General features: G+C 40.9%; 1 long non-coding RNA gene across 3 annotated transcripts; it reads left to right on the forward strand.

Annotated features, from left to right (window-relative positions):
• The first annotated feature begins 925 nt into the window (after positions 1-925).
• LOC114011422 (uncharacterized) lies at positions 926-4,912 on the forward strand. Of its 3 annotated transcripts, XR_008744741.1 has the most exons (5): positions 926-1,791; positions 2,085-2,272; positions 2,515-2,645; positions 3,980-4,047; positions 4,608-4,912. It is a non-coding gene; the product is annotated as an uncharacterized LOC114011422 (long non-coding RNA). The 3 variants fall into 3 exon arrangements; XR_008744742.1 differs by having other exon boundaries at positions 926-1,754; positions 3,980-4,912; XR_008744740.1 differs by having other exon boundaries at positions 927-1,791; positions 3,980-4,912.
• The last annotated feature ends 4,481 nt before the right edge of the window (positions 4,913-9,393 follow it).

Raw genomic sequence — 9,393 nt, forward strand, 5'->3', positions numbered from 1 at the left:
GTCCTAGCCAAAATTCAGAGCTTGGCTCATTTTGTTCTTCCTAAGACTTCTAGTGTTGGTCAGCTGGAGCACTGCTCCATCTCAGCTCATGAATTAACCAAGAGGCTTGTATTTCACTGATGATCTTAGTATATGTAAGGCTACTATATATGCTCTTGATGCAAAGGCCAGAACTGACTGTTAAGCTGACCTGGTCGGACATCCTGTAAAGTGTAGGCTTTCCACTTTTCCAACCACTTACTTTCCCTTCAAGTCAAATACTTTTTATTTAAACTACAAACATCACTTTTGAGGGAGACATCCAACTTTGTTTAAAGACTTCAGAGTAATGAGAAATCCATCTCTTCTCTTGGTAAACTCTTCTATTTGATCTTATTGTTAAAAAAAAAGTTCCTTACTTCCAGTGGGGTTTTTATTCTTCATTTCAGTGTTATTAAAATTTATAACACATTCACCTGCAAGACTAATCTATCATACATCTCTCTCAGGTTGACCATAGGCTCTGAAAAAGCATGCGTCCTGTTTCAGCTGGGATAGGGTTAATTTTCTTCTTAGTAGCTAGTACAGTGCTGTGTTTTGGTTCTGATGTGAGAACAATGCTGACAGCACACTGATGGTTTGAGTTGGTGCTGGGTGATGTTTATACTAAATCAAGGACTTTTCAGTTCCTTGGGCCCTGCCAGCGAGGGGGGGGGGGGGCGGCGGGGGGGGGGGGGGATGATGGGGGGGGGGGGGCGGGGGACACAGAAAACTGGGAGGGAACACGGGAAACTGGGAGGGGACACATTCAGGGCAGGTGACCCAAACTAGCCAAAGGGATATTCCATACCATATGACGCCATGCTGAGTATATAAACTGGGGGAAGAAGAAGGAAGGGGGGGACATCTGGCATTATGGCGTTTGACTTCCCAAATAACCGTTACACGTGACGGAGCCCGGCTTCCCTGGGGATGGCCGAACACCTGCCTGCCCGTGGGAGTGGTGAATAGATTCCTTGCTCTGCTTTGCTTGTGTGTGCGGCTTTTGCTTTACCCTTTTCACCCACCTTTCCATTTTGTTATTATTATTGTTGTTATTATTATTGCTATTGTTATTGTTGTTGTTCTTAGCTCTTTATTCTGTTTAAATTATTAAATTGTTCTTATCTCGACCCTTGACTTTTACATTTCTTTTCTGACTCTCCCCCCCATCCCTCTGAGTGAGGGGGAGTGAGCAACTGACTGCATGGTGCTGGGTTGCTGGCCAGGGGCTGGGGTTAAACCACGACAGCATGTCCCTATGGGGCAACCCCTCCCCAGTGAAAGCTTGCAGGACAGGTTTCTCAAGACAAAATTTTATCTATGGAGATGCCAAAAAACTCACTTAAAAATATCCCCTATACCCATAACCAAATTCTATTCCATTTATGTCCCATCCTAAAAAAATAAATAGCATTTTTGTAGGTTAACATCTAAAGAAGAAATGAAATAACAATCACCTATTTTTGTAGGGTAGAGCAGACAAAGTGGAAGAAATGAACAAGCAATGTCTTGTTACTTCAGCTGCTGTATCCATCCTTTTGCTTATGTTTTATCATCTTACTCTGCATCTTAATCTAGTATATGAAGAAGCTGCAAATGCAAGAAATTAAGATCAGTTTTGTCCCATCTTCATCTAGGCTGGCTTTTGTCATTTCTTGTCAGGTCCAATGAAGTCAGGCTGAGCTTCATAATCTTATCAAAACAACTTTGACTTAGAGAAATGATCATCGGAGGTAAACCAGGAGCTGATGAGTCACTCAAGCATCTAAAGTAAATAAAAGACAAATTAGGAATATATAGGGTTTTTTTCTTAAAGCTTGCAGTACTTTACAAAGCAATTTCAGGATTGGAAAATGTGGGATCTCTCTTGTGTCTGATTTGGAATCCTGTCTGCATCTCTGAACACAGATGAAGACATAGGTGTAGTTTTGCATGTATCACAAAGATCCTAATTTGAAATTTAATTGACTTTGTTAATTGTTCTGGTAAAGTCAAGACTGTGAACCCAATTTGTTGTTTTGTTATGCCTAATTTATGTCTGTGTCATTCTCTGATTTCGCCAGTGTTGTTCATTTGAAAAACGAGAAGTGATGACACAGAGCTGAAGTGGAACAGAACCTGAAATTGCAGATCTTCCACATTGGCCTTCTTCAAGAGATGAGGCATGTTTATTCTCACTTGGAGTCTCAAAAATAGGACAATGTCTTTGCAAAATACTTGATGTGACTTTTCCACAGTTGATGGGCAAAAGGTAGGTATCACATATCATGTAATTCTGCACGACCCTTTACCCAGAAACACAAAGAACAGTATGTTCATCAAATTTTATCTTCTGTTATTTCAACAAAAACTGAGGAGGAAGTGACTAGGAATAGTCAGAGGGATACCAAACTTTAGCAAGAGTAACTACAGTTTTGTCAGAAGAGATACGTAATTTACAAACCTTTTTAGACATCATAGCCTCATCTTTTGATATTTTTTTTCTTTTGACAGCTGCTGTGCACTGCATTCCTTGTTGGCTTATATCACAAGAAGATGGTTAAATTGGTAGATCATGAATTAGCAAAGCAAAGCTCTTCTACCACTGTCGTAAACTACCTGTGGCAGCACAGGCAATCCAACAGGTAGTACCTTACCCCTGTTCACAGACATGAAGGCTGGAAGCCACTAAAATGGCAGAGAGTGCAAAATATGGACATTTATCTTCAGGCTTTAATTATGTCATAGGTTCCTATTTTAAAACTGGAGGTAATATGAAAGTTGTGTGAGGATGACTGGGATCTAAAAAATAAATAGGACAGGGAAACTGTATGTTTTTTCCATGTGTGAAAAGCAAGCCATTTTGCATCTGGTTGAATATTCAAGAAATATTCAATTATCAGCCTTATGGAATAAGTACAATTCCAGCTGAGATTAAGGTGAGATGTAGGTGCTGAGCCTCTTGGAAACAAAGACGCAATAGCATCAGAAGTAATACTGCTGCTGAAGGAAACAATCCTGCCTCCCACTGAGGGATTTGTCTCAGCGCTGCGTGCATGCTCAGGAATTTTCCAGACACCACAGAGGAAAAAAACCAACCCTACTGATTTTTGTCTGTAGTACATAAAGAGTTTGTCATGTAAGGACCTGAACTGTCTTAGTGCTTGTTAGTATATACATATTCTGTCTTTATCATGGGGGTTAAGTGTAGCTGCCAAGATCTTTCAACTTTTTGATATGTGTTTCTCTCAATGGCACAATATAAAACCTGTTTCTTGAAGCAAAAGCGTATATCATGCTTCACTGTTTCTAAGGAGTACTCTTCTTAGTATACACAAAGCTAAATTTCGTTGTCCAAGTAGTGTACACAGAATAAGGTATTTTCCCAGCAACAACCAGTGAGAAGAAAAACAACGTTAGCATTTTAATGCTACTAAAGTTTGCTGTGGGACTGGAGTAGTGTTAGATTTTCTCGCTGCTGGTTACAAAGACAATAATTACATTGATGTCCTTGACAGCATAGTAAAGCAGAGACATTCTTTTGTCATGTTTCTTAACAGCTTGACACTGAGGGATTACAAAATGAAAATATTCCTTTGAAATCATACAACAGCGGGTCTGTTCAGTTATGCTGTAAAACAGCTGACATAATAGTACATAGCTGAGTAACCTACTCATGCTGGCAGGTTCGCAATGCAAACCACAGTTTTGCTTCATAGTGGTCATATAAGCATGGTATGTCCTTAGTGTACCCAGTAGCCATTGAAGGAGCTTGCTGTCACAAAGCCAGTTCAGTTAATGGGTGTTTTGCTGGGTCTGAGTAATTTGTAGCCTGGTTTACTTTGAGTAGGTGTGGTATGGTGCACATGTGATTTGTGACGCAACATTACTTGTCTAGCACACATCATGGTGCAGCACTACTTCTGATTGACAATCTCTCCCTTTTGTCTGTTTCTTTTCTTTTTTTTTCTTCTCCCAGATGAGGCCAGTTTGCAAAGCAAGCACCTCTCACTGCTAGAAATGGTAATTACAGAAAGGACTTTCAAGGTAATTTTGTGGGTGCCCTATTCCCACTGGATTTCAGCGGGATTTGGGTGTTTTGTTCTATTTGGGAACCTGAAGTGAGCGCATGGGACAAAATAAGTTGCTGATGATGAATGGTCAGCCTTCTTCCCATTACAGAGCCATGCCTGTTGCATGCTCTTTCGTTAATGCAACTGTTAAAAATGGCTGGAATCCACTACTGTAGTTAGTGTTGAAAAGAAATAGAGAAGAAAATATGGTTTGAAGTAATTAAAACAAGCAGCATTAGAAAAAAATCCAGATCTGTGTTAGTCTGTCTTAGCATCACTTGTTTGAAGAGACAAATAAAATATGGTAAAACATTACTCATTTAAATAGCTTTGAAAAATGTGTTCTGCATTCTCCTCTGTATCTTGCACAGAGATGAACAGATTATAACTAAACTTTTACTGAAGGAGATTACATTAGACTTCTAGTATTCTTGTGGTCCGAGTAAAGTATGTAAATAATAATTGAAATACTAAACATTGAAATGGTAAGGTTTCATTTTGGAGTTGGATTTGGTTGCAACTTTTGCCTTCCAGAATATGCCCAGATGGTTATTCCTTCAAAAAGCAAGGAAGTACCTGAAGGTCCTCACTTGGTACATGAAGGTACCTGCACTTCGTAGCAGCTCCAGAAAATTTTTTATTAAGCTTCAGCCTCCAAACTCATTTTACATATGTACTAATCTGAAACTGAACTAATTGACCAGTGCTTCTCCCACATAACCAGGTGTGCATGTCTTTCCTGAGAAATTTGGAAAGCATACCCATACCCCACTGAATATTCTGTTGATATCAAACTGTAACAGAGTAAAAGAGGATTCCGTCCCTAAACAAATACAAAATAAAAATAAAACAAAAGTTGGGGGTTACTCTTTGTAAAACCTTCATCAGAAGGAGCAGATCATTGCTGGGGAAAATGTACACTCACAAAATCCTGGTGGGAAAAATACTTGGTGTATTTCCGTAGAGTCCAGTTACCTCTACACAGTAGGTTGGATAAGTCAAAGCTGTCAGGTGTAGTAGAGTTCATATTTGTAAGAGAAGGCAAGTTTTCATTCATTTAGAGGCAGATCTTCATGATAATCCTTTCTGCCTTAGCCACTGTGTCTTCTCCTGCCTGCTTTTCCAAGCTCATTAGCATTATTCTGTGGCAAGAGCGGGGAGCAATTACTTTTGTGCTCCTTTCCTTGAGCTTTTATACATATTTCTATATACATATTTATACATATAAATATATATATTTACACATACAGTCCAGGGTTTAGGGCTGTCATTGTCTGAAAATCAGCTGCACCTTCCCCAGCTGACCCATGCCCCAAGTGGGTCATGTAATATCAACCATTATGTTGTGTCTTGCTGCCCTGAAGTTTCTGGGCTTCAGGGGAAGCTGAGGACAAATATGAGCTGTACTGGCTTATATGTAGTATTTGCTTTAGAGCTTGAGAAATTTTGACCACAAAAGATGTGAAAGGAAGAAAATAATAGGGACACAAAAGGAAGATAAAGAGCCATTCAAGTAACACATCATGCTTGGCAAAAAAAAAAAGCATTTGTAAAAGAAATAGTTAATTTTCTCTCAGGTATTATGTTATCTCAGGAATAAATTATACCTTGAGTTGTTCTGTTGGGTTTCTGTTTAATGTTCCTACTTCAGTAAAGCTTAAACACATGTAACTGGAGGAGGCATTCTGAAGGTGATCCTGCCCAAAGGCTAAGCTTTTACAGCTATTATTGTATATTTGTTCTTTACTAATTCATTCTTGGACTCACTATTTGTAAATTAGCTTCTTCCTTTGTCATATTTCCCCTTGCCCCATTTTTGTAAATGAACTCTGAAAGAACTGTTTTCTCCTTCTTCTCCTGCTTGTGTCTGGCAGTGTTTCAAACAGCAGGTTCTTCAGCTTCTGCGAGGACTATGTGTTTATTTAATTAAGGCTTGCAAGGAACGAGGGAGGGAAAGGTGTTTAGGACTAATTCATGCATAAAGGTGTCACAGCAAATCTTAGATGAAGTTTAGATATACCTTCTCAATTTAATAAATGGACTGTTTTCTAGGTCTTCTGTTTCTGTTTAGCCCAAAGATAGACAAAGTTGATATGTGGAGTGAACATGCTAGTTTCTAAGGCAGAAGCAGCTCTTTCCTCCTCATTTGGCAATATTCTAACAGTTGACCCTTGTGCAACCTAATTGAAGGATGCTTCTGCAGAACATTTGGCCTGCCAGAAATCAAATTAGATGGCTGTGTTCACAAAGCAGGATGGATAACAGCACAGCAGAGAGTCTGGATGGCAGGTCTTCAGCACAAGGACTCCCACATTGTGTTATCTGCAGAATTACTCACAGCTGTAGAACCAAATCACAGTTTATGACAAAAGTAGTATAGAGGTAGGCTCGAGTCAGCTGTAAGTCACAGGCAGATGTAAATCAGTCAGCTACAAAGACCAAAGTCTGCAAAAATATTAGGTCCTAATTAGGTATCTAACTTTCAATAGATTTCACCTGAAGACCTCTGAAACATACAACAGGAGTAAATTCACTGCCACCAATGGGTTTAAAGAGACCTGAATGTTAAATATGGAGCACTTGTGCCACTGTCTTTGGCTAATGTCATGTTATTCCTTGTTAAGCAACACTTCAATGCTTGCTACCTGGCTCTTTATTTTTTTAGAGTGTTCTTATATCTAATTCAAGGAAGTTAATACATTCAACCAATTATGCTCTGTAACATAGAACAGTTTAGGTTGGAAGGGACCTTAAAGATCATCTGGTTCTAACCCCCCTGCCATGGGCACGGACACTTTCCACTAGGTCAGGTTGCTCAAAGCCCCATCCACTATACAAATTTTACAAATCAGAATTTCAGTGCCTTGATTGCAGTGTTCATAAGAATTTAAAGATATTTGGGGTTTGTTTTGTTTTGTTGTGGCTTTTGGGGTTTTTTTTTGGTTGAACACTTCCAGGGATGGGGCATCCACAACTTCTCTGGGAAACCTGTTCCAGTGTCTCACCACCCTCACAAGGAAGAATTTCTTCCTAATACCTAATTTAAATTTATTGTCTTTTGTTTAAAACGATTATGCCTTGTCTATCACTATATTCCCTGATGAAGAATCCCTCCCCATCTTTCCTGTAGGCTCCCTTTAAGTACTGGAAGGATGCTACAAGGTCTTCCCAGAATCTTCTCTTTTCAAGGATAAACAACCCCAGCTCTCTCAGCCTGTCCTCACATGAGATGTGCTCCAGACCACTGAGCATCTTCTAAACGTCATCTAAACATTCTCTTAGCAGTATATCATTTAACTATAAGGTAGAATCGTAGAACCATGGTATCATTTAGGTTGGAAAAGACCTTTAAGATCATTGAGTCCAACCACAAACCTAACACTGCCAAGTCCATCTCTAAACCACACATCTACACATCTTTTAAACACGTCCAGGGGTGGTGACTCAACCACCTCCCTGGGCAGCCTGTTCCAATGCTTCACCACACTTTCAGTGAAGAAAGTTTTCCTAACTCCAATCTAAACCTCCCCTGGCACAACTTGAAAGCTGTTTGCTCTTCTCCTGTCGCTTGTTATCTGGGAGAAGAGACCAACCCCCACCCGCCCACAGCCTCCTGTCAGGCAGCTGTAGAGAGCAGCAAGGTCCCCCCTGAGCCTCCAGACTGAACACCCCCAGCCCCCTCAGTGGCTCCCCACAAGACCTGTGCCCCAGCCCCTTCCCCAGCCCCGCTGCCCGTCTCTGGACACGCTGCAGCCCCTCTACATCCCTCTTGCAGAGAGGGGCCCAGACCTGAACACAGGGTTCGAGGGGCGGCCTCAGCAGTGCCCAGTGCAGGGGGACGGTCACTGCCCTGGTCCTGCTGGCCACACTGCTGGGGACACCAGCCAGGGTGCTGCTGGCCGCCTGGGCCCCCTGGGCACACTGCTGGCTCCTGCCCAGCCGGCCGTCACCCAGCACCCCCAGGCCCTTTCCCACCAGGCCCTTTCCAGCCGCTCTGCCCCAGCCTGTAGCGCTGCGTGGGGCTGGTGTGACCCAAGGGCAGGACCCGGCCCTGAGCCCTGCTGAACCTCACACAACTGGCCTGGGCCCATCGCTCCAGCCTGCCCAGGTCCCTCTGCAGAGCCTCCTGCCCTCAGGCGGGTCAATACCCCCGTCCAACTTGGTGTCATCTGCAAACTGACTGAGGGTGCACTCAAAGAATAAAATGGTAGGTGTTGCTTGAAGAGAGAAGAGAGGGGAGACAGAATATTAGTGGCAGGAGCTAGCAATAAATAAATAAGTCTAGCACAGGCAAGAAAAATTAAAGGACAAAGAAAATCAACAAGCAATTTGACATAAGCATATTCAGCTTTATTTACACTTGATGGAAGTGTAAATACATGGTCCTGAGTATCTAGGTGTACCAAGAGGAAATTAAGTGAATTCTTCTAATCTATCTGCTATTAAATGTCTGCATGGGCTTTGCTGTGTTAAATTAAATTTTCTTTAGTTCTGAAGTATGTTAAATTAAATTGAATCAAACTCATTTGATTTTGAGTAAACACCTTCACAACAATGTTTTGCCATACTTTAGTAAATCTACCTAAAATCCTCATCTGTGGATTCACTTTCTCATCACTCTTCATGCTGTCAGCTGTCCATGCGTTTTATTTGGATGGCAAAATATAGCTACTATAGAAATTTTACAAATCAGAATTTCAGTGCCTTGATTGCAGTGTTCATAAAAGTATAAAGCTGTTTGGGGTTTGATTTGGTTTGGTTTGGTTTTGCGGCTTTTGCAGGGTTTTTTTGGTAATTAATTTAAGAAATTCTGCACGCTTCTGCAGCATCCCCAAATAAAACCACTAATAAAGAACACAAATCCTTGTATGATATCTGTCAGTCATGTTAAATAATTCATACTTTACTATTTTAGGACAAGAAAATAATAACAAATCAAAGAAACCCACCATGTCAAGTACATTAAATGTCTAGAGCCTGAAATTTCCATTGCCTCCCAGTACTTGTCTTTGTAATGTTAGTGATGGCTGTGTACAGCCTGGGAGTAAGTTTAAATTCCCCTGTCTTTGCTTTCTTTCCAATTAAAAATAGATGAACACTGAACATCTCTGTTGGCATACAGTCATAATTACCTCACAAAGTTAAACAACAGTTGCCTGGGTCTTCAGACAACAAAAAAACAACAAAACTTTTCACAGCAGGTTTTCTTTGCAACTGGTATTGGACAATAGTGAGAGATTATAGCAAACCCAAATAATAAATTGCTGTGGAATCTCCCTTTTTGTGCACTTTCCTTGCCTGTCTCCTGAGGTCCCCATGA

Source organism: Falco peregrinus, chromosome Z (assembly GCF_023634155.1).
Source record: "Falco peregrinus isolate bFalPer1 chromosome Z, bFalPer1.pri, whole genome shotgun sequence".
Lineage (NCBI taxonomy): Eukaryota > Metazoa > Chordata > Aves > Falconiformes > Falconidae > Falco > Falco peregrinus.